The sequence below is a fragment of the Plectropomus leopardus genome, chromosome 8 (genome assembly GCF_026936395.1).
Source record: "Plectropomus leopardus strain MGB_pleo_1.0 chromosome 8, ASM2693639v1, whole genome shotgun sequence".
In the NCBI taxonomy this organism is placed as follows: domain Eukaryota; kingdom Metazoa; phylum Chordata; class Actinopteri; order Perciformes; family Serranidae; genus Plectropomus; species Plectropomus leopardus.
This window is the reverse complement of record NC_142183.1, coordinates 5,693,367-5,719,820: the sequence shown is the minus strand read 5'-3', so window position 1 is coordinate 5,719,820 and position 26,454 is coordinate 5,693,367. Positions and strand designations below refer to the sequence as shown.

General features: G+C 36.9%; 1 long non-coding RNA gene across 1 annotated transcript in view; it reads left to right on the top strand.

Moving 5' to 3' along the window:
* Positions 1-26,454, top strand: part of LOC121947767 (uncharacterized) — a 199,064-nt gene that overhangs the window by 145,661 nt on the left and 26,949 nt on the right. The window contains exons 3-4 of the long non-coding RNA XR_006106110.2: positions 10,016-10,138; positions 16,723-16,814. This is a non-coding gene — a long non-coding RNA (uncharacterized LOC121947767). The remainder of the gene's footprint in view (positions 1-10,015; positions 10,139-16,722; positions 16,815-26,454) is intronic.

Here is a 26,454-nt window from a genome sequence, read left to right as displayed (position 1 = left end):
GGTGTGGTTGTCAAAAGATTTGTCACTCAGCTGCAGATTTCCTACCTGATGAATCAATTACAGCATTAATCGATATATTAGTCTCAGTTCTAACTCTGGCTCCACATTGAACCGTCTGTTGTGTGACGCTGTAGCAGCTGGTCGTGTGGTGAGCAAAGTGATCCTCTGATTTTCTGAGTGAAGCTTTTTGGATTTTGTTGCAGACTTCGTAGTTGTCCCGTCTGATTGCAGACTGATTGCAGGCTTCAGATTGCTCTCTTTTTTGTTTATTAGTATTCTGGAGATTAAAGGCCATCGCTGAGTGCATCCGCTCCTCTCACTTCAATTCCTCAGCCGTGAAATAAAAACGTATTAAAAGTATGATGCTTGCATACAAATTGTGATTGCTTCGTGACAAACGTTGTGAAGTCATTAAAGATCACTTCACCGCAAGAAAATATCACCCACAGGTATATGTAACATAATATTAATTTGGGACATTATATCCATGGGTTTAATGACAATACATTTTAACATTCTGTGTTTTTAAAGATGCCTCTTTTGTCTTCATTATGTGTGTAGCTGCACAGCTATACAGCAACTTAAATGCATTTCCAATAATGGTTTAAGGCAGGAGTTGACCTGAGCATTAGCAGGATGACAACAGTATTGAATAAACAACAGTAAGCTCAGTAATAGTGGTTAAAATCAGTTTAACACAAACTAAAAGTACAACAGGCTAACAAATAGCTGGATACTAACTCACAGGTGGTGCTCGTCTGTAATGGTAGATTAAGCAACAAAGAAAAAATTCTTATTAGAAAAACATATATATTATTAGTTTATTACCGTATACACAACTCAATCGACAGAATAAATGTTGATATTGGACATTTCTTCAAACCCTGAATATGTTACATTTAGACATTATTATGTGGATCATACAATGAAACTTCATGTTTCAACAAATTTAAGCATAAAAACCACAACAAATGTCATTTTTTGACTTAAACTTCCCAGTTTGGGTGCCGCAGTCCCCACTAGAAATGCAGTGATGTCTTGGAAAAATTGCAACTGGTCTCCTGGCACAATCTTCGTCGTAAAACACAGCACAACAAGTGTCTTTCATGACACAATCTTTGGTGGAAATGCGGCAATGTTTTGTTAAAAAAAAGACAACTTTTTGTAGCAATATTCCTGCAAGAAATGCAGTATTGTCTTGGCAAAAAACAAGTACTTTTTATGACACTATCACCAGTGGAAACACAACAGTGTCTCAGTCAAAAACAGCCACTTTTGTGGCACTTTCCCTGGTGGAAAAGCAGCGATGTCTTGGTAAGACATAACCACTTTTTGAGGCAGTACTTTAGGCGGAAAAACTGCAATGTCACAGTAAAAGTGAATTGTGAGTTGGTGGCACTATCAGTGGTATAGCAATGTCTCTGTGGAAAAATCAACTGCTTTTTGTGACCGTATACCAGCAAGAAATGCTGACGCTTTTTGTGACAGTATCAGCGGTGAAAACACAGTTACAGGTTTCTAAAAAAAAAAAAAGCCCATGTATGCTAAAAATGGTGGTGCTAAAGAAACGTCTGTGTTGTTTGTTGGTCTTGCACAGTCTCTTGTCTGTTGGTGACACACCATCCCCTTGAGAAATAAAACACGCAAAGTAAAACACTACCACAAAATAAAAACAGCATGAAGTGACCGACAGTGTTGCATTAGCTACTAACAGCTTCATGAATTGGTCTTAAAAGGGGCTTATTTAACATTTCAGTTCTGCACAAAAATTATGTACGAACAAAATATGTTATCCATTATTATGTACACAAGGTACCTAATGCTACAAGAGCCTGGATAAGAGATGTTGGCGTCTATTTTCTCAGTCTTATTCTGACGAGATGGTGCATCTTACACTGTTGGGGTTGCAAGTAGCAACAGAACATGAAACTGGAAGTAACTGCTGGAGGCAGATTGTGGTTTAACTCGGGATTAGAGGCATAATACAGCTGTGACACATGACATACAGCAGCAGAGTGGATTGTTGGTAAGTGACACAGCTATTTTTAACCTTCTGAGGCAAGTCAAGTCCCAAGTCAAAGCTGTCTGTGGTTTGAAAGCAGACAGAGATGTAGTAAACACAGACGAGGTGGACCAAATGCACTGTTGAAATGGATTATGAGCATGTGCTGTAGTTTGACACAGAGAGGCTCAGACATAGAGGGTCAAAGATGCTTGTCTATATTTGCTTGTATTTCCTTGTATTTGTCTCAGACTCCCTCTGAGATGGTGGATGTAACAGTGTTTTGGATCTGTGCCAGAAGGAGCTGCTCATAGCAACACAACTTGAAACGTCAGTTTACTGCTGGAGGCAGAATGTGGTTAGTGAAGTCCTCTTTGTTTTTATTTAAGTCTTAGTGATGGAAAGCAGCTAAGTACATTCACTCAATGAACACTGTACCTAAAGGTCAAATATGTACGGTTAAGGGGGATTTTGTGACATCTAGTAGTGAGGATTGCAGACTGTTACCAGCTGAAGCTTCCTCCAGTCAGAAGTCCTTCAGTGTTCATCGCTCAGGAGGTTTTTCACCATGAGACACAATTATTAGCAGAGGTCTCTTCATCCTCAAAGTGGTAAAAACACTGAATAGAGCAGTTTCATGTAACAAATCAGTGTTTCTTTGTTTCTCTGCTCTGTTTGGTACATTTCAGATGGCCTGCTTGCACCTGCTAATGTGTGCTCTCTTAATTTCTCTAAAAAACTTAATGTGTACTACCCTTTTTCTGATCCAGACATTCAGGAGGTTTTCACCGGAAGCTGAGTTATCCTCTCTTTAACAAAAAAGCCCAAACAAACAAACAAACAAAGACAGACCTGGTGTTTTAAACCAATAAAAAAATACCAAATATAGCAGTTTCACGTCACAAATCATGTATTTCCGACTCTGTTTGGCATGTCCAACACACGCTAAAGTGTGCTCGCCCTGTTATCCATGGTAACTTGAGATCCAGTCGAGGGGTTTTTACCTGAAGTAGAATTATCTACAGAGGTCTCTTCCTCTTCCTCTCTAAAACGAACGGATCTGGTGATTTAAACTGCTAGAAACACTGATTAAATGTGTTGTTGCCTACATGGGTATTGTGCTGTTGTGTTTTGTGTTGTCTGACAATACTAACAAGTCTAAAGTTTAAAGTAGTTTCAGCTTATTGCAGATAGGCTTCTGCTACAGTGGCTGACACAAAAACCTCTGCTCCATGTAGTTAAAGGGCTCATTCCCATGTAAAAAAAACACACAAAAACACAATGATTCTTATTTTCAGGTGATTGTACTAATAAAAAATCAACATTATAAATATTATATTCCATTTCTGCCAATTTATACCCCTAAATCCTACACACTGGACCTGTAAGATCTGAGTATTTCTTTCACCTCTGCCCACAGACCAGTAAAAGTCCAGCCTTTCTTCACAGAGAAACCTAACTCCTGGAAACTGTCAAATACACCTTTCACTGTATTCAGTGTTATCACACAACAGGAAGAGGATGCAGCCGCAGCATTGTTAATAGACAGCTGTGTCCTTAAATGACTTCCTGTGGTAGTACAAGGCCAGTTGGATGTCATTGTTGTTTGAAAGGATGCAGCAAAACCTACTCATCTCATCGTACTGTGTGACCTACATTCTCATGTACCCGCCACTGCCAAGTTCCCTCATGCCAGGAAGCACAATGGCAAAGGTGCAATGAATCAAACAAGGACACATTGAGCGACAGACATGAAGCTCCTGCACAGGTCATTGAGTTGAATAAATGAGGTTAGTGAGTGACTGTGGTCCAGTGGGTTTTCTGTGCACAGCACAGTGACTCCTAACAGACACTACAGACATGGATAAAAGTGAGTGAGCAAGTGAGTGGCTTCTTCTATCTGCAAGTTGTGAAAAAAATCTCAAATTGAGTGGACATTTTTTACAGAAAAACAGATTTAATCTTAATCAAAATGTCCTTAAAAATACATTACTAAACACATTAAACAAACATTATTAAACACATTACTTAAGAGCCACAAATTATTTCAGTTTCGATCAACAGCTGAACACAACAGAGAATATGTAGGTCAGGGAGACTCACAGGGACACTTTTACAACAGGAGGACAGCTGCCTGTTGCAGCAGCCCAATACATGTTTCTAGGATTTTTGGACATTTCTAGGAATTTAGGATGTTTCCAGGATTTTATGACTTTCCTAGAATTATAAGACTTGTCTCGGATTTTATGACCTTTCTCGGCTGTAAGGACATTTAGAATTTTAGGACATCCATAGGGTTTTAGGACTTTTCTAGGATTTAAGGGCATGAATAGGATAATAGAGCAATTTTATGATTTTAGGACATTTCTAGGATTTAAGGACAATTATAATACTTTAAGACATTTCTCAGATTTTAGGACATGTTTTTTCGTTTTAGGACATATTTCGCATTTTAGTGCGTTTCTAGGATTTTATAACATTACTAGGATTTTAGGACATTTCTAGGATTTTAGGATGTGTTCCCATTTTGATAACATTTTTTGATTTTCATAACGTTGTAGGATTTTTTTTTTTTTTTTTTCTAGGACACCAGGACATTTCTAGAACATTGTTCCCAATAAAGGTGTAAAAACTGGAACTGAAACTGAAATGTAGGGCATTTTTCCTGTATTCATTGTCTAGTTTTGACATTTCATTGACCCATGTCTCATTAAGAATTCCTCGTCTTTCACCATTCATTCGCCCTCCATGCAGGCTGAGCAGTAAATTGCTGCAGGGGCGTTGATGTGCAAGAAGAGCCGGCCGTCTTAATGGGGGACATGAGTGGGTGGTCTGCTCTCTGAGGGCCTTCTGCAGCCCTTTACCTTTCTGTAATGACTCATTCAGTTCAGCTTAGTCACCATGCTTTTTGCTGGGTTTTGCATGGTGTTGAAACATGTTGCGAAATTGGCAAAATGGGCTTTCAGTCTCTGCTCAATGCCTTTGATCATGAGCTGAAAAGTCAGTAACTATCAGCATGGAAGATTACTGATGACTAGAGATGGTCTTGTAGCCTTTTGGTAAAATTACACCTGATTTTTGGAGAAGACAGAAATTAATTTTATTATGGTCACTGGCCTTTAATCTACAAGCTAGTGTAGTCTGAAACCAGAGATCCTATTCTCTGAGGGGGCCATGGGACTTTTCGTCTTCTCTGGTCATGTCCTGAGTTATTTCATGCCGTTTCCAACCGGTCCTTTGACCTACGTGGTTGTAGTCCTGCCTAGATGCTGTTTGGTTTACTCCTGTGTTGACTATAACAGAGCTACTGAAGCCCCTGAGAGGTGAGGTGCAAAATGTTTTTGTGTGCAATGTTGGCCAAAACCTAAGCTTAAAGTTTAAAGTTTTGAAGTTTATCTTATACATCAGAGACATTATCTCCTATTATCTCCAGGTGGATTCTGTTCTTCTATGGTGTGTCATTACAAAGCCTGGCTTACAACTACTGGCCTGGCATGCATACTACAGCATTTTCAGTTGTTTTTGTGGATCTTTTTTTTTACGCAAACCATTATGTCATCACTGGCAGCGTTTCAATCTAACGCTGTCCAGCGGCATGTCATACAACCTATAAAGGTGCCACTGCAGGCGTGTCTCAAAGCTGGAACAGGTGTCGTCCAGCTGACCGGCAGCATATCATACTGCCCCCAATGGTTCCATCTGTCTGAGTTATAAAGTGACGCTGCCCGTCAATGTATCATACCAGTCTCACTATCAGTTATTTCAACAATTTTCACACTATTTAAAGTATTGCCTTTTAGTTGATATCATGACTTATACAGAGACTTGTAAAATATTTTTGAAAAAAGTTTTAGAACTGATGACTTTTGGGGAAAAAACCAAGCAACGGTTTTTGATGTCATCAGAATGACAGCAGGCTGATGTGTGCCTGTGTGACAGTCTACTCAGAGAGCAAGAGGAAGACAAATCAGTTCACTCACACTTCATCCAAGTCTTTTTCTCTGTGACTAAAGTTGTTTTAAAACACATTTTATCTTTATGGGTTGTACTGATGCTAATATGTCAAGAACACATCTACATATGATGCCTTTTATCTTGTGTTTCTAGAGTTATGTGTTTTTGCAAACACGTAAGAAAATTGTTGAAGTGCCATACTTTATAAAGGGAGTTTACCGTAATATTTTCCAACAGGAGCAGGATGGGAAATAATCTCAAAAGGAATATAGATGTAGTCTTGGAAATAGTGACCCTGCAAGATCTACTGAAGCCCTGAGAGGCAAGGCGAATTTAAATATAAAATTTATCTCCTGTGTATGGGATGTTATCTCCTATGTAGGGGAGTATATCTCCAATGAACTCAAGCACAAGAACTCACCAACCGCAACACAAGCTTCCCACATGTGCACATACGCAGTCTTCTCAGCAAGCAAGAGAAAGCGAAATTGATTTATTGATCAGTTCTTTTAGTGCTTCTGCATCAGCTGACACTTCCAGGTGCTTTAGGTGCTTAAACTGCAGCTCCAATGCAACATCTCTTTTGCAAACCTCTAACACTTTAACCCATTTACAGCCTTCATATCTGCAATTTTCGGCATAGTCGAGTGCACTTCAATTTTCTTTATTGTGCTTATTGTGTTTTAACGTAACATACTGGCCTGTGTCTGCAGCACAGCAACCAAGACAGACAGATGTGTATTTATGTTTCTAATAGTTGGCAAATAATGTGCCCTTGAATTAAGTTACAGTCATTCAAATACCCCCTATTTCACTAAACACATAACACAACTGTTGTTTTAAATAAACATTGTTTACCTACATAAGTACACTGATGAAAATAGCAGCAGCTCTTTTAGCGCAACATGCAATTATACAGCGATTTTGTTGGATATGCTGATTGTTTACTGCACTGCATGTTTGAAGGCTACAACAAACACAGGGTTTAAAGAGGCTTTACAGAGCACCAGTTAAGGAGTCAGCTTTGGTTGACGGATATAAGTTTGTGTGTTTAGAAACTGCTGTTGAGGCAAACTAATTAGAGTTAATTTGCACTTTTAAAGGTGTCCATCTCAACCAGAGTATGAAGCCATAAAGCCTGTTTTTATGCCTCTGTGCTGGTGATGGCCGAGGCCAGACATGTTTTCGGGTTGTCCATGCATCGGTCTGTCCCATTGTTGTGAACGTGAAATCTCAAGAATGCCTTGAGGAATTTTTTTTCAAATCTGTCATAAACGTCAACTTTGAGTCAATGATCATTTTAGATTAGATTTCAGTGTTTAAAGGTCAAGACTGCTGTTCCCTTGCATCTGTCTCATTCCTGTGATCACAATATCTCAAGAACAGCTTGAGGGGAGTTTTTTTTTCTTTCAAATTTGGCACAAATGTCCACGTTGTGTCACTGAAGAAGTGATCAGATTTTCATGGTCAAAGGTCAAGATTGCTTTGTCCTTGTATCTTTGTCATTCTTGTTGATGTGTTTTCTCAAGAACACCTTGAGGGAATTTCTTTAAATTTGGCATAAACGGACAGTTTGAGTCACTGATTGGAATTTGGTGGTCAAAGGTCACTGTGGCCCTGCCCATCACATTTTTTTGCATTATTTCAAGAACACCATATGGGATTTTTTTTTCAATTTTGGCACAAAAATCCACTTAAACTTAAAGGTGAACTACTTCGAATTTGGTGGTCAAATGTCAAAGGTCACTGTTGTTGTCACATTGTTGTGAACTCAGTGTCTTAAGAAGGCCTTGAAGGAAGTTTCCTCAAATTTGACACAAACATCCACTTGGACTTAAGAATAAACTGATTAGAAATGGTTGGTCAAAAATCTAAAGTTAAGGTCAATGAGACCCCAGAAAACATGTTTTTGGCCATAACTCAAGAATTCATATATTAATTATGACAAAATGTTACACAAATGTCTAATAGTATAAAATGATGATGACAAGTGACAACATTTAATATGCAAAAAATATATCGAATCTGTGTTGATTGGGGGAAAAGATGTGTGTTGTAAGCATCCATGTTTTCACAGACATGGATGTAAACTGTGTAAACTAAAAAGTGCAACTTGACTGGTGCGCAGAGGCATACGACCATGAGGTAGTAATACTAGTTAAAATAAGTGTTATATTAAGTAATATGCACAGCTAAAGTGAAGTCATTTCTCTTTGCCCAAAAAAATCCATTCGGAGAGTAGACAGTTTTTCCCATAAAGAAGAGATATAGATTTTAATATTTAACAGCTGATTAAATTACTTTATACTTTATACACAGGAGACTTTTTTGGAGACAGTGTGCATTCATCTCCCTCACTCGCATAATATCTTGAATGCCAAAACTCAGTTTAATAAAATGAACACCGCCGACAACTTCAGTTTGCAAAGTTTATTGAGGAATGAATCCTCAAGCTATTTGATAAAGCTATGCAGCGTATTAATTACAGGTTTGTTTTTCTCTCACGATAAGCTCAGAGGTATTTTTAGTAACGGTAATAGCAATTAAATATACTCTCAACTTGGGAAAAAAAGTAAGAAGCACATTCATTTCTGTAACTGATTTGCAGTTTAAAAAGCTTCATGAGTGGCTACTTCTGCATTCAGAAACATTCTCAGGCTGTTCATTTGGAGCATCCTTCAGTTTTAGGGATACCAAGGTTTGACATGCATTCCACGAGACACCTCGCAGTCTCCTCCTCCAAACCTCTCTGACTGCACATCATTGGCATAAACAGATAGGAAATGAAGGGCAGGATCTTGCCTGTAGTTTCATTTATATGTTAATCTGTCTGTGGTCCTTGGTTAGGATTTGAGCGATTCCAGCATACGGTTTGGTAATGCATTCAGCTGGACATATTCTGACGGCAGTGGAAAGCCTATACATCCTTGTAACGTGGAAGCAATCTATCATTTGCTAGGTCTGGCAGCATGTCGGCCCTCCAGACTCCATAACTGTTCCATTTATATAGAAGACTACCTGTAAAATATCTGGTGAATATAGAGCAGCTGCGCAGTTGAGGTTAACTTTTGCCATAAATCCAGAAGACAAAGTAGGAATTCGCCTGCGTATGATTGACTGTGCTCTGGTTCCATCCAGTGACTTGCAAATTGTAAATGGCAAATGTGGGAGAGAAAGGAGGAAACAAGAGATTTTTCACAGGCCACTAATGCAAAAGCCTGCTGAAAGCCATGGAGAGAGTGGTATGATGGATGAAAGCTAAAAGAACAAATAATGCTTTGGATTGTGCTGCTTTTAAAATGCAGCATATTCTACAAAGGTTTAGGGCTAAACAAAAACAGAGACTTTTTTTAAACCAAATACATATCCACCTATTTATTATATATGTACAGTAAAATAACCTTGCACTTAACACTAAAATGTCAAGTAAAGACATTTTTTATATGGTGCATGACACAGCAGGTCTATACTCTTTTTTTTGTAAAAAAAAAAAAAACTTAATTTAGAGGAATATAACGTGAAAATTAGTTTTAAAAGACAGCGGGAGAAAGAGAGAGAGAAAAAAAATGTAAGTTAATGATATGGGGAAAAAAATATGGAAAATGTCCAGAAAACAGCTTTTTATAATACCAATATTGTAATTATTGTTTATCTATATATTTATATATATATATATATATATATATGATTGTCTGTGTTGGGTTTTTTCTTCTTTTATTTTGTTGTTTTTTTGCCTTTTTTGTTTTCCTTTTTTTGGATACATTTCAGGTAATTTTCTTCTAACGCTTAATTTTAACTTACAGCACCTTTTGTGTTTTCAAAGGAAATCAAACCATTTTTCTCAGTTTTCAAAGGGTTAATCACAATCCATCCTATATTTGTTGAGATATTCATGTCTTGACCTAAGTAGACGACTGACTGATGGACTAACATTGCAGAGCCAGACCACTGGCATGACTAAAAGGAAATTAAATGCCTTTAGTTGATTAAATTAATCAATTAATCCACACAGTTCACCCGCATGTATTAAGTGCTATTTATGAAATCATCATCCAACAGGAAAAGAAGGCTCAGTCCTCCTCCTGTCGCTCCGCAGATCAGCTCGTCCGGCTCCCTCAACACTTCTTCTTGGACATTCATCGACAGACCCTCCTCTGGCTGCCTGCCATGGCTCCTAATGAGGTCAGACTCCTGCCTGCTCGGCCGCCCTGATCAGCAATATGTGTGTCATTGTGTGTGTGTGTGTGTGTGTGTGTGTGTGTGAGTGAGTGAGTGGGAGAGACAGGGGTAAAGCAAGCAAGACAAAGAGAGACCTGCAGAGAGACAGAATGAGTGTGTGTGCCTCTGAGGGAGAGAAAGAAGGGGATAAAGAAAGTCTGTATGAGAATGTGTGTGTGTGTGTGTGTGTGTGTGTGTGTGTGTGTGTGTGTGTGTGTGTGTGTGTGTGTGTGTGTGTGTGTGTGTGTGTGTGTGTGTGTGTGTGTGTGTGCCATAGGTATTGACCTGGAATAGGGTTAGTGCTTAATGAGCAGAGGGCGAGAGGGTGACCGGGAGATGTGATGGGAGGTGCAGGGTTGCCAGGTCAGGCCTAATTCACATTTCGGGGAGTCCAGATTTAAAAAGTCATGCACTGGTTGTGCTGAATAGCAGCCACTTTCAGGGTCTAGTGTCACACATAAAAGCTCAGCTGGTGATTTGAATGGGGGAGAGTGAATGTCTGCAGCAAGAAGAGGCACCCCAGCCAGCAGCCATTACTAATACTGTAGCAACTGTGTAGCAACTCGGAGCTTCGGTTATGCAAATGTGTCTCTGTGGTAAACACAAGACTAAAGCCACATCCAATAACTTACAATCTCTGCATAGAAGCATTTTAGCATTATTTCAGAAATAATCTCCGTCCATATTTACATGCCTGAAAATGCATTTTACTTGACTATTCATAAACAGTGAGCATGCCTGTGCTGATGTAGACAGAAAGCAAGTTGTCTGCAGCTGGTTGCAGAAACTACAATGCACAATAGAAAATACAGAAAATACAATGTATCGTGTTATACCGTGTCACATAAAATTGAATCGTACTGTATTGCTTTCCATGGCAGCTTAATGTATGCTCCCACTACATATTGAAGATATGGGTGTGGTTTGGAGCCTGCTTCAAGTGGCCATTACAGGAACTGTAGTTTTTAGCATTTCTGCATATTTTACAGCCTCGGATGTTGCTGCTTTGTGCAGTGTTTTCCCCCACATCTTTAGACTCTCAGCAACCAGGAAAAAAAAATAAAAAATAAATGTGATGTGTAGAATAGATGCTTAGCACCTTGTCCCACGGTTTGCGTTTGTGGCAGACTGTAAATATTCAGCTGAGAATTAAAATATTCTGACCTCAGGAAAACGTGCTTGTCGTTTCTGTGAGTCGAGGTGGAGCTGTCACTGCAGCTGCGCTCATTGCTGTCTTCCATGTTTTGTTGTTCTGCCATGCTGGTCTGTGTTTTACTACTTTCTTTGGCGTTTAATAGCGCACTAGAACACATTGTAGGCATATATGCTGCCCCGTCACGTCTGGAAGAATCGCATCGCCAGAACGTTTTGTGTTTCAGAAAATTAGCGCGTCACATTTAAAGAATTTTGGCCTTAGCTTAATATCAAAATATCGGTTCTCATGTCATCCTACAGGGAACACTGGGAATCATCCTCTGGGTGCCATAATATCTGTATCATCTTTCATGTACATATATTCAATATGTGTTGAGAAATTTCACACGAAATGGTTGGAAAGATGATGGATCGGCCAGCATTACCATCCCCGGAGAAACTCTGCTAGCGTGGCTAATCTCACTGGTTGAGTTCAACTTCAACATTCGGAGCCAAAGAACAACAGTCTTTCTGGCAACCCAGAGCCGCAGATTTTCGCTCACAGTTTGATATGCTTTCATCTTACTGCACCATTATAGTGTCAGATAAACAAAATTGATATATTTATCCCAAAGCTGCCACCTAGAAACTGATCCCTCCATTTCCAAACTCTGTTGTGGTGTATACTTTTTGACAGCTAATATCCTGTCAGGTCTTGAGACTGCTGATTAACATCTGCTGCAAAAGTCAAACCAGGTCAAATCTGTTAAGCACTCTTGACAAAACAAATTTAAATACTGGCAGAGGAAACACGGAGAGAAGAGATCCCAAAATTGAAGCCAAGAGGGCAGAGCCTGTGCCAGTTTTTTTTTTTTTTTCATGTGCAAAACAATGTTGAACAGCATGCATTTGTGATATCATGTGGCATCCCAGTTTTAGCCTGCCGTGTCATTTTCATATTTCTCCCCTTGCTCTGTGCGTCAGTGGAACTCGGAGAACGTCTTTGTTTCGTCTCCACAGTTCTCCATCTGTCCCCGGGCCCCGTTACACCCAAGACTTAGATTCGACAAACGGTGTGTGTGCAGCAGTGGCGGCAGAGCGGGGTTTTGTCCTGAGATGAACTAACAGCCGTGGTGAGGGCTGCGCGCTGCTGACAGAGGGAAGAAGCAGGGGGAGCGAGGGGAGGGCGAGAACAGACAAAGAGAAAAAAGGGCGACAGAGAAGGCGGACATGACAAATAAGAGTAAAAGGAAAAGTCTGAAAGAGACAAGAGAGAGAAAAATGAAAAGCCAGAGAGAGAAATTCCACAATAACAGTAAACAGCACATGAGTGAGCGGCATGAAAAAGAGAGAAGCAGAGCAACAGGAAAAGAGACAAAGAGAAAGACAGGAAGATGAGCAAAATATGAAAAAAGGGGGTCAAAGGGAGGACGACAACAAAGCCAAGAAAATAAATGGGGACAGGAAAAGCTGGAGATGGGAAAAAATGAACAATCACAGAGGACAGGGGTATGGGAAAGGGAAAAGGGGGGAATACCAGAGACAGGAAAAAAACGACATGGAGGATGAGGGAAAAAAACAGATATAGAGTGAAAAACAAAGAGCGAAAAGAAAGTGACAGGAAGAAACGCAAATAGGCTGAGAGCAAGTATGTGAAAGAAGAAAAATAAAGGAGACAAAGCCAAGACGAGAGACGGAGCCAGGTAGCAGTGGAGAGGGACTGAGAGCCAGAGCAAACCTTTGCCAACACTGTGAAATTTCCTCAACTCCCGGCGATAATAGCTCTGCATAATGAGCCGATTTCGCAGCTCAGTACCAATAAAACACCCAGGTGGTGCTCACTTTTCTCAGCTTGATGAACAAACGCTGTGTTTCAAGTGAATCTGCTTCGCATTGTTCTGTTAGGGCTGCACTCGTAACACTCAGCGAGGGAGGAAGGAGGGAGCTGTAGGGGGGTCCGCAGGGTGTCGATGATCATTCCCGCTTAGATAAAAATTAACATTGTAGTGCTGTGTTTAGTGATCTGTCTGAGTGTTTGACACTCTAGGACTCTGCAAATTGTTGCAATGCTTCACAGAAACTGGCTTTTTTACCTGTTTACCTGTTCAGAAATTCTGATAGACCAGTGATACTCAACTCTACAGCCCGCTGGCCAAACTGGGTCCCAATAGGGTACCAAGAGACCCCTCAACCATTTTGTAATTCACAGTAAAAATAAAGTTATTCAAACTTGAATTGTTTTTGTACTATGCATAAGGTGCCAGAGTGCAAATAAAACAGCATGAAATTAGAGCTTGTTCATAAAAAAATGCCAATGGAGGATCCCCCACACCCACCGACAGAGGTCCCAGCTAAGCCCCTAATGTCCTAAAATCCTACAAATGTCCTGAAATCCTAGAAACATCCAAAACGTCCTGAAATCCTAGAAACATCCAAAACGTCCTGAAATCCTAGAAACATCCTAAAATTCAAGAAAGGTTCTAAAATTTTACTAAATTTTCTAAGATCCTAGAAAGGTCCTTCAGTCCTAAAAATGTTTTAAGATCCTACAGATCTTATAAAATACTAAAAAAAAAAACATTCTAAAATCCTAGCAACATACTTAGATCCTAAAAATGTTCTGAAATCCTAAAAAGCATCTTAAAATCCTAGAAACGTTCTGGAATCAAAAAACATTTCTAAGAACCTACAAAGAGTCCTAAAATACTAGAAATGTCCTTAAATCCTAGAACTGTCCAAAGATCAGGCAAAGGTCCTAAAACCTTAGAAACATGGATGGAGCTGCTGCGACTGGCCCCTGCCCTCCTGTCATTTTGCAAAAGTGGCCCCCAAGAAAAGAAAGTTTTGTATCCCTTTTGTACAATATTTAGTGTGCAGTGTTTCTGTTTATTTTGATGCTGCATTGTATTTTATGATGAGTACTCTTTTGTACTACATAGTAAACAGGACACTCCTTAAAAAGAGAGCTTGATTCCTGGTATATATTTAAAGCTTGCAATTCCCAGCTGCTTCTCACAGCCAACCTCGTAACTCTAGTCGGGGTGAATGAGAGGATTATATGCTCCATGGGTTGGGAAAATTCTTGGGATTATAAAACCTTTAGAAAAACACTGAGTGGCTTCAAAACTGGATTGTCTTCAAGCTGTTTTCCTGCATTTCTCGAAAGCAAATATTTTGGAGATACAACATCTGCATCTGAAAGTGACTGTGATGGAGAGAAAGCATGGAGATCTCTGGTTTACAGGCAGCTGTCTTTGTTTGACACCAGAATATCTCTGTCTGTGGAGCTACAGCCGTTTCATTGTGCAGAGCTCTGGTCCATTTATTGTCCTTGGCTCCAGCCGTAATGATTAATGATGCAGAGTATGACGGTGCACTTTAGCCAAGTCACCCACGCTCAAAAGACCAGTTTTTTCAGTGTTTGGTCTCTCAGACATTTTGATTTTACCGTCAGGTGTTTTACTTATCCTGTTCAGTGTTTAGTGAAAGTGGAACACCTGTGTGCATGTTGCAGCACTGTGTCGAGCTTCAAAGAAGAAAACGGGTTATCCACAGAGAGTCGATGAAAGCTTTTCATCCACGCTCCTTGATGAGAGACTGTGGGGATTATGTAAACAGGCAACAAAGAGGAGTACAGTATGTTTAATCTCTCATTCTCCTGCATTGTTGTCAAGTGGAGACTGCTTTCATAGCTGTCTGTTTTTAAAGCAAATTTTGAATAAACTTTTGAGTTGAAGCTGAACTGCAACAGACAGGAGAGGGAAGTTTCTTTTAAAAACTCCCTTTTGTCAGAAATGTGCTTTCATAAAAGTGTATTTCTTCCTTTTGATGGATCTAAGAGCTGTTAATGAAAACAGATGAGCACCAGCAGGTCAGTTAAGCCGTATTTTAAATGCTTGGTTCCTGAAGGGCTCATGAATACCCACCTGCTCCACTACACAGACACAAATCCAGAAGAGAATAGCCTTGTTCAACTCAAACGCTCTGTGTTTGAACCGTTGCCAGTTAAGAGTATAAAACTCAGCAGTCTGGCTATCACAACAACCTGAAACCAACTTTGTGATTACTGCTTGTTGGCATTGTGGGAGTCTAAAATGTTATAGTTATAGGAGCTATAACTACGATTTATATTACCCCTCAGCACAAAGTGATCATAATTTATCTGCAGGGAGATGATGGGATTTCTGATCAATACAAATGCATCAGTAACTACTTCAGGGGGTTCAGAGGTATCTGGCTTTTAAACTTTGGATTTTGGAGGTTGTTGGAACCGGAGCAAAGGTTATGAATGTAACCGTGGTTTGAAGACTATGGCTTATGCCAAGGGCTTTGTTGATTGTTGAAAAGGAAGAGGTTGAAAGCAGGCTGATGCAAAAAAGAAGAAAGCCCTGAGTAGTTATAAGGCTATGATGCAATACAATGGAATGTGATACGATACAATACGATCAACACTATACGATACGATATGAAATGACATGATACTTTGCAGATTTTCAACCAGCTTCATATCATAACTATATGGGTAGTATGTATATCACCTGTGGTCTCCCTATCTCACAAGTGTCTAGATATCCCCGTTTGTCCCCCTTCCAGAGAAACTCTGTAGAGTTTCACTGGCTTTTGGGCTGTTGCGCTAACTACAGGCTGAAGTTCCGCATTTTGTCACTATAAATGTAAATGTGGCTCTATGAACTATTGCAGATGCCAAGGTCATCATTGATTGTTTAGGAGGAAGGGGCTGAAAGCAAGCTGATACAAAAAAATAATAATAGTAATAAAGCCTGGAGAGGTTGTAAGGCTATGATACCATGCGATACAATATGATACGATACGATACGATACGATACGATACGATACGATATGATACTTTGTATAACAATATAAACTTCCCTCCATCTCACCAGTGCCTACATCTCCCTGTTTAGGGAGGTTATAAGGCTATGATACGATACGATGCAATGCAAAACTATAAGATACGATACAATACCATACCATACAGATATGATGCAGATATGACACAGATACTATAAGATACCATATGATACAATACGATACTTATTTATATATACGATATACAATTTTCCAACCAGCTATGGGTAGAATATGGGTTGTATGTATAAATCAGTTATGGTTCACTGTCCTCAATCTCACCTGTGCCTATATCTCCCTTGATTTCTCTGCAGGGGCAAACAGGGAGAAGTCCAAACAAGTCCATAACTATCACATGTAACTGTCATAGTATAGCATGCTAGAAAAAAGTCCTAATATACTATTGCACAAAATTGTTATAAAAAGTCATAGTATGTGATTATATAAACATGCCATTATACTCCAGTTTCTTTACTTTATTAACCAGAATTATTATTTAAGTATTAAAGACCAATATTGTATTTTTTTTCTTCTGCCTACTGTAGAACAAGGCACACGTACCCATTTCAAGACATCATTAGAGTTATTTGGAAAGAACTCTCCATGCCCTGCGTTCTTATCACATCCTGTCCTCAAGGTAAATGTTTATGTATGTGAATGTGCGGCCAGCAAACCAATGGCAATAACATGAAATGCATGCATTGTGTTTTAATCATTTGCTTTCCATTTCATACTGTCACTTTCAATAGCTCTCATTCAACATACTACACTGTGGTTGCATCGCAACAAGTGGCACCTTGTGAGAATCAGGAACAGCTGACTTAAATGAACAGATCTGGAAGGTTTTTGACATATGTGCTTTTATGACATATCTATTGACTGTGGATAAAATGTGAGAATATATGTTGCAAAACTGACCTATTGCAATACAACTCCCACAGTACAAAGTAAGTGCCTGAGTGAAACTGTTTAAGAGTACATCTTGTCAGACTAATTTTATTCTCCAAAAGTTAATTGCTGTTCTGGGAAACTGGCATCCGTGCACGCATAAATACTCAACCTCGGCGGATCAATGCCAGCAGTGATTTGGTGAGGAGGCAGCCAAGTGGCAGACTCATGGAGGATTTCTACAAAGGGGTATTTAAATCTGTCCATCCATTTTCATAATGACACTAGTCTACTACCATGCAGAGCTCTGCATCATATTTCTAATTAGATTGACTGCCATTGCTTGTGTACCAGAATTGTTAAAAAAAAAATTGAACTGAAAAAAGGTTAAAAAGGTGTCATTTTGCAGTTGACGGTCGACTTACCTTCTGCAATTGCAGATGTGTTGTTTCCGCTATTTTATGAATGAGATCCTTTTTATACACTGTGACCAATTTTTATTACATTTTAGGATATATTATACTGGTTATGACAGTTGTTTTGCCATAATGGGTGTTATAACTTTTGATTGATGATATCTTTAATGTCACACTATACTACGTTTGATTTGATACAATGCTATGACTTCTAATTATATTTTCAACATTTTTACAGTATATTGTTAAAAAAATGTAACAACAGAGTCATAGTATGGTATGATGTTCTAAATGACAAAAAAATAATTACAGTATAGTATGTGGTTAAAGATATCATTAAATGGTTATGGTGGAATATATCATTACAAACATGACAAAGTCATAGAAAAGTAGGTTGTCATAAATATGACCAAAAAGTTATAGTATGTCATCACAAAAAAAGAAAAGTCATGAAAAAAAGTAATTAAAAAAACACAAAAAAATTCATGGTATTCTTTGACATTTTGAATACGACAATAAAGTAATAGTATAGTATGTCAATGTGACAAAAATTGTATAGTACAGTATGTTGTCAAATATATCACAAAAAAGTTATACAATAGAATTGGCAAAAAAAAAAAATTAAATCATTGTAAAGTATTTTGTCAGAAATGGGAAAAAAATCTCATTGCATAGTATGTCATGAAGATTGTTGCAAAAAAATTATCAATATCATATTTGATTAAAAAAAATCAGAAAAAACAATATAGTATGATGCTTTGAATGTAAAAAGTGTACTAAGCCATTAAATTATTACAGTTAAAGTATACTATGTAACTGAAAATATCACAAGAAGTCATTCTATAGCATGTCTCTGAAAATATGTCAAAAAAACAGAAAAAGTCATAGTATATTATGTCTTCCAAAAAAATCATAAAAATGTCATTGCATCATATGGCAAGTTGCTCAACATATTATAAAAACATCACAGTAAATTATGTCGTTCAGAAGATCATAACAACATAATAGAACTCAAAATATCTAAAAATAGCATGGTAAAGTATGTAGTCCAAAAGAAATATGAAAGTATTGTGTGTAAGAAAATATGACAAAAAGTACATAGTAAAGTATGTTGCTCAAAATATGACAAAAACATCGAAGGATAGTATTTGGCTGAAAATATGACAAAAATGTCATTGTATAGGATGTCATCAAAAATTACCCAAAATGTGACAATGTCACAATATAGTATATCGCCTAGAAGGACCCCAAGACTTCATAGTATAGTGTGCTGTCAAAAATGACCAAAAACGTGACAAAAATGTCACAGAATAGTATAGAACATAGTATGTTTCATTTTCAGACATTTTTTCGACATGATATATTTGGACATTTTTTGGCCTTTTTTTTCGACATTGTATACTATGACATGTCTCTAAAAGCTATAATATGTGGTTTTTAGCCACTTTTTTGGCAGGCTACATTATGAGGTTTTTGGTCTTTTTTTGACATGGTATAGTATGACGTGTTTCTTCAAGCTGTAATATGTCATTTTAAGACATTTGCTCAACATGTCAAAGTTTGACATTAAGCGACATGTTGTTTTCAGACATTTTTCGACAAGCTATATTACAAAGTGTGACGTGTCTCTCCAAGCTATAACATGTCGTTTTCGGACATTTTTTCAAATTATCAAAATTTAAAGGTTTTCAACATAGTATACTATGTTGTTGTTGTTGTTGTTGTTTTTTTAGCATGCTATATTATGACCTGTCTCTATAACCTATAATATGTGATTTTCAGCCATTTTTTTCGCCATGTCAAAATTTGACATTTTTCAGCATATGCTATGGCGTTTTCGTAATTTTTTTTGACATGTTAAATTATGAAGTTTGTGGCCTTTTTTTGACATGCGATAACATAATATGTTTCTACAACCCATAATATGTCATTTTCAGACATTTTTTCGACATGTCAAAATTTGATGTTTTTTGAGATACTTTTCCATGTCATTTTCAATCATTTTTTCAACATGTCAAAATTTGACATTTTTCAACATACTATACTGTGTCGTTTTTGGCCATTTTTTTTATATTATGATGTGTCTTGAAAAGTTAGAATATGTCATTTTCAGACTTTTTTTGACATGTCAAAATTTGAGGTTTTTCGGAAACTATACTTTGATGTTTTCAGCCCTTTTTTTCACATGTCAAGGTTGACATTTTTCGACATGCTATACCATGGTGTTTATGTGCCTTTTATTCAATGCTGTATACTATGAAGTGTCTCTGCAAGCCATTCTTGCCAAATTCTATGCCGTAATGTGTCTCAGCATGCTATTTTATGTGGTTGTCAGTGGTTTTCAGCATTTTTTTGGACATGTCATATTTTGACATACTCAATTATGACGTTTTTGGCATTTTTATGATATGTTTCTACAACCCATAATATGTAATTTTCAGACATTTTTTCGACATGTCATTATGTGTTATTTCAGTGAGGCCAGTTGGTGAGTTTGGAGTGGGCGTCTGTGGTGATAGAGTTGGTGGAGAGAGCTGGATGTCATCAGCATAGCAGTGGAAATAAAGACAGTGAAGACGGATGATGCTGTCGAGGGGAAGAAGGTAGATGCTGAAAAGGAGGAGACATAGCACTGAACCCTTTTTTTGAACATGTCAAATTTCGGCATTTTCGCCATACTATAGCCTTGCTTTTTGGCTCATTTTTACAACATGCTATTTTATGGGTTTTGGGGCCTTTTGAGGATGTTTTTTTAACACTGTATTTTATAACATGCCTTTAATTGCTACACTTAGTGGGTTTCATCTGTTTTTTAGACTTGACAATTTTTTACATTTTCACTATCCTATAGCCTTGCTTTTTTGGTCATTTTTCCAAGATGCTATTTTATGAGTTTTGGGGCCTTTTGGGGATGTTTTTTCAACACTGTATACTAAAATATGCTTCTATAAACAATCCTAAGTGGTTTTAAGCTGTTTTTTGGATATGTCAAAGTTTGAAATTTTCGACATTGTATACTCTTGCTTTTTTGGAAATTTTTTCATCATGAAATTTTGTGGGGGTTTTTTTTCCGTTTTTGTTGTTTTTTTTTACAATGTATACTATAAAACGCCTCTATAAACTATCCTCAGTGGTTTTGAGCTGTTTTTTGGATATGTCAATTTTTCACATTTTCGCCATAGTATAGCCTTGGTGTTTTGGTCATTTTATGTCAAAAATTGACATGTCCAAAAAAGTGCTTAAGACCACTTAGGATTGTTTATTGAAGTGTGTTATAGTATAGAGTATTGAAAAAACATGCAAAAATGGCCAAAAAACCCATAAAACTGCATGGTGAAAAAATGACGAAAAAAACACCAAGGCTATACTATGGCGAAAATGTCAAAAATTGACATGTCCAAAAAAGTGCTTAAAACCACGTAGGATTGTTTATAGGAGCATGTTATAGTATACAGTGTTGAAAAAATATCCAATAACAGCCAAAAAACCCATAAAACTGCATGGTGAAAAAATGACGAAAAAAACACCAAGGCTATACTATGGCGAAAATGTCAAAAATTGACATGTCCAAAAAAGTGCTTAAAACCACGTAGGATTGTTTATAGGAGCATGTTATAGTATACAGTGTTGAAAAAATATCCAATAACAGCCAAAAAACCCATAAAACTGCATGGTGAAAAAATGACGAAAAAAACACCAAGGCTATACTATGGCGAAAATGTCAAAAATTGACATGTCCAAAAAAGTGCTTAAAACCACGTAGGATTGTTTATAGGAGCATGTTATAGTATACAGTGTTGAAAAAATATCCAATAACAGCCAAAAAACCCATAAAACTGCATGGTGAAAAAATGACGAAAAAAACACCAAGGCTATACTATGGCGAAAATGTCAAAAATTGACATGTCCAAAAAAGTGCTTAAAACCACGTAGGATTGTTTATAGGAGCATGTTGTAGTATACAGTGTTGAAAAAACATGCAAAAATGGCCAAAAAACCCATAAAACTGCATGGTGAAAAAATGACGAAAAAAACACCAAGGCTATACTATGGCGAAAATGTCAAAAATTGACATGTCCAAAAAAGTGCTTAAAACCACTTAGGATTGTTTATAGAAGCATGTTATAGTATACAGTGTTGAAAAAATATCCAATAACAGCCAAAAAACCCCCTAAAACTGCATGGTGAAAAAATGACGAAAAAAACACCAAGGCTATACTATGGCGAAAATGTCAAAAATTGACATGTCCAAAAAAGTGCTTAAAACCACTTAGGATTGTTTATAGGAGCATGTTGTAGTATACAGTGTTGAAAAAACATGCAAAAACGGCCAAAAAAACCCCATAAAACTGCATGGTGAAAAAATGACCAAAACACCAAGGCTATACTATGGCGAAAATGTCAAAAATTGACATGTCCAAAAAAGTGCTTAAAACCACTTAGGATTGTTTATAGGAGCATGTTATAGTATACAGTGTTGAAAAAATATCCAATAACAGCCAAAAAACCCATAAAACTGCATGGTGAAAAAATGACGAAAAAAACACCAAGGCTATACTATGGCGAAAATGTCAAAAATTGACATGTCCAAAAAAGTGCTTAAAACCACTTAGGATTGTTTATAGGAGCATGTTATAGTATACAGTGTTGAAAAAACATGCAAAAACGGCCAAAAAACCCATAAAACTGCATGGTGAAAAAATGACCAAAACACCAAGGCTATACTATGGCGAAAATGTCAAAAATTGACATGTCCAAAAAAGTGCTTAAAACCACTTAGGATTGTTTATAGAAGCATGTTATAGTATACAGTGTTGAAAAAATATCCAATAACAGCCAAAAACCCATAAAACTGCATGGTGAAAAATGACGAAAAAACACCAAGGCTATACTATGGCGAAAATGTCAAAAATTGACATGTCCAAAAAGTGCTTAAAACCACTTAGGATTGTTTATAGAAGCATGTTATAGTATACAGTGTTGAAAAATATCCAAAAACAGCCAAAAAACCCATAAAACTGCATGGTAAAAAAAGACGAAAAAACACCAAGGCTATACTATGGCGAAAATGTCAAAAATTGACATGTCCAAAAAACTGCTTAAAACCACTTAGGATTGTTTATAGAAGCATTTTATAGTATACAGTGTTGAAAAAACATGCAAAAACGGCCAAAAAAAACATAAAATTGCATGGTGAAAAAATGACCAAAACACCAAGGCTATACTATGGCGAAAATGTCAAAAATTGACATGTCCAAAAAAGTGCTTAAAACCACTTAGGATTGTTTATAGAAGCATGTTATAGTATACAGTGTTGAAAAAATATCCAATAACAGCCAAAAAACCCATAAAACTGCATGGTGAAAAAATGACGAAAAAAACACCAAGGCTATACTATGGCGAAAATGTCAAAAATTGACATGTCCAAAAAAGTGCTTAAAACCACTTAGGATTGTTTATAGGAGCATGTTATAGTATACAGTGTTGAAAAATATCCAATAACAGCCAAAAACCCATAAAACTGCATGGTGAAAAATGACGAAAAAACACCAAGGCTATACTATGGCGAAAATGTCAAAAATTGACATGTCAAAAAACTGCTTAAAACCACTTAGGATTGTTTATAGAAGCATGTTTATAGTATACAGTGTTGAAAAAATATCCAATAACGGCCAAAAAACCCCCATAAAACTGCATGGTGAAAAAATGACCAAAACACCAAGGCTATACTATGGCGAAAATGTCAAAAATTGACATGTCCAAAAAAGTGCTTAAAACCACTTAGGATTGTTTATAGGAGCATGTTATAGTATACAGTGTTGAAAAAATATCCAATAACAGCCAAAAAACCCATAAAACTGCATGGTGAAAAAATGACGAAAAAAACACCAAGGCTATACTATGGCGAAAATGTCAAAAATTGAAATGTCAAAAAAAGGGCTTAAAACCACTTAGGATTGTTTATAGAAGCATGTTATCGTATACAGTGTTGAAAAAATATCCAATAACAGCCAAAAAACCCATAAAACTGCATGGTGAAAAATGACGAAAAAAACACCAAGGCTATACTATGGCGAAAATGTCAAAAATTGACATGTCCAAAAAACTGCTTAAAACCACTTAGGATTGTTTATAGGAGCATGTTATATTATACAGTGTTGAAAAAATATCCAATAACAGCCAAAAACCCATAAAACTGCATGGTGAAAAAATGACTAAAAAACACCAAGGCTATACTATGGCGAAAATGTCAAAAATTGACATGTCCAAAAAAGTGCTTAAAACCACGTAGGATTGTTTATAGGAGCATGTTATAGTATACAGTGTTGAAAAAATATCCAATAACAGCCAAAAAACCCATAAAACTGCATGGTGAAAAAATGACGAAAAAAACACCAAGGCTATACTATGGCGAAAATGTCAAAAATTGACATGTCCAAAAAAGTGCTTAAAACCACGTAGGATTGTTTATAGGAGCATGTTATAGTATACAGTGTTGAAAAAACATGCAAAAACGGCCAAAAAAACCCCATAAAACTGCATGGTGAAAAAATGACCAAAACACCAAGGCTATACTATGGCGAAAATGTCAAAAATTGACATGTCCAAAAAAGTGCTTAAAACCACTTAGGATTGTTTATAGAAGCATGTTATAGTATACAGTGTTGAAAAAATATCCAATAACAGCCAAAAAAACCCCTAAAACTGCATGGTGAAAAAATGACGAAAAAAACACCAAGGCTATACTATGGCGAAAATGTCAAAAATTGATATGTCCAAAAAAGTGCTTAAAACCACGTAGGATTGTTTATAGGAGCATGTTATAGTATACAGTGTTGAAAAAATATCCAATAACAGCCAAAAAACCCATAAAACTGCATGGTGAAAAAATGACTAAAAAAACACCAAGGCTATACTATGACGAAAATGTCAAAAATTGACATGTCCAAAACAGTGTTTAAAACCACGTAGGATTGTTTATAGGAGCATGTTATAGTATACAGTGTTGAAAAAATATCCAATAACAGCCAAAAAACCCATAAACTGCATGGTGAAAAAATGACGAAAAAAACACCAAGGCTATACTATGGCGAAAATGTCAAAATTGACATGTCCAAAAAGTGCTTAAAACCACTTAGGATTGTTTATAGGAGCATGTTATAGTATACAGTGTTGAAAAAATATCCAATAACAGCCAAAAAACCCATAAAACTGCATGGTGAAAAAATGACGAAAAAAACACCAAGGCTATACTATGGCGAAAATGTCAAAAATTGACATGTCCAAAAAAGTGCTTAAAACCACTTAGGATTGTTTATAGAAGCATGTTATAGTATACAGTGTTGAAAAAATATCCAATAACAGCCAAAAAACCCATAAAACTGCATGGTGAAAAAATGACGAAAAAAACACCAAGGCTATACTATGGCGAAAATGTCAAAAATTGACATGTCCAAAAAAGTGCTTAAAACCACTTAGGATTGTTTATAGAAGCATGTTATAGTATACAGTGTTGAAAAAATATCCAATAACAGCCAAAAAACCCATAAAACTGCATGGTGAAAAATGACGAAAAAAACACCAAGGCTATACTATGACGAAAATGTCAAAAATTGACATGTCCAAAAAAGTGCTTAAAACCACGTAGGATTGTTTATAGGAGCATGTTATAGTATACAGTGTTGAAAAAACATGCAAAAACGGCCAAAAAACCCATAAAACTGCATGGTGAAAAAATGACGAAAAAAACACCAAGGCTATACTATGGCGAAAATGTCAAAAATTGACATGTCCAAAAAGTGCTTAAAACCACTTAGGATTGTTTATAGAAGCATGTTATCGTATACAGTGTTGAAAAAATATCCAATAACAGCCAAAAAACCCATAAAACTGCATGGTGAAAAAATGACCAAAACACCAAGGCTATACTATGGCGAAAATGTCAAAAATTGACATGTCCAAAAAAGTGCTTAAAACCACTTAGGATTGTTTATAGAAGCATGTTATAGTATACAGTGTTGAAAAAATATCCAATAACAGCCAAAAAACCCATAAAACTGCATGGTGAAAAAATGACGAAAAAACACCAAGGCTATACTATGGCGAAAATGTCAAAATTGACATGTCCAAAAAAGTGCTTAAAACCACTTAGGATTGTTTATAGGAGCATGTTATAGTATACAGTGTTGAAAAAATATCCAATAACAGCCAAAAACCCATAAAACTGCATGGTGAAAAATGACGAAAAAACACCAAGGCTATACTATGGCGAAAATGTCAAAAATTGACATGTCCAAAAAAGGGCTTAAAACCACTTAGGATTGTTTATAGAAGCATGTTATAGTATACAGTGTTGAAAAAATATCCAATAACAGCCAAAAAACCCATAAAACTGCATGGTGAAAAAATGACGAAAAAAACACCAAGGCTATACTATGGCGAAAATGTCAAAAATTGACATGTCCAAAAAAGTGCTTAAAACCACGTAGGATTGTTTATAGGAGCATGTTATAGTATACAGTGTTGAAAAACATCCAATAACAGCCAAAAAACCCCATAAAACTGCATGGTGAAAAAATGACCAAAACACCAAGGCTATACTATGGCGAAAATGTCAAAAATTGACATGTCCAAAAAAGTGCTTAAAACCACTTAGGATTGTTTATAGAAGCATGTTATCGTATACAGTGTTGAAAAATATCCAATAACAGCCAAAAACCCATAAAACTGCATGGTGAAAAATGACGAAAAAACACCAAGGCTATACTATGGCGAAAATGTCAAAAATCGACATGTCCAAAAAAGTGCTTAAAACCACTTAGGATTGTTTATAGGAGCATGTTATAGTATACAGTGTTGAAAAAACATGCAAAAACGGCCAAAAAAACCCCATAAAACTGCATGGTGAAAAAATGACCAAAAAACCAAGGCTATACTATGGCGAAAATGTCAAAAATTGACATGTCCAAAAAA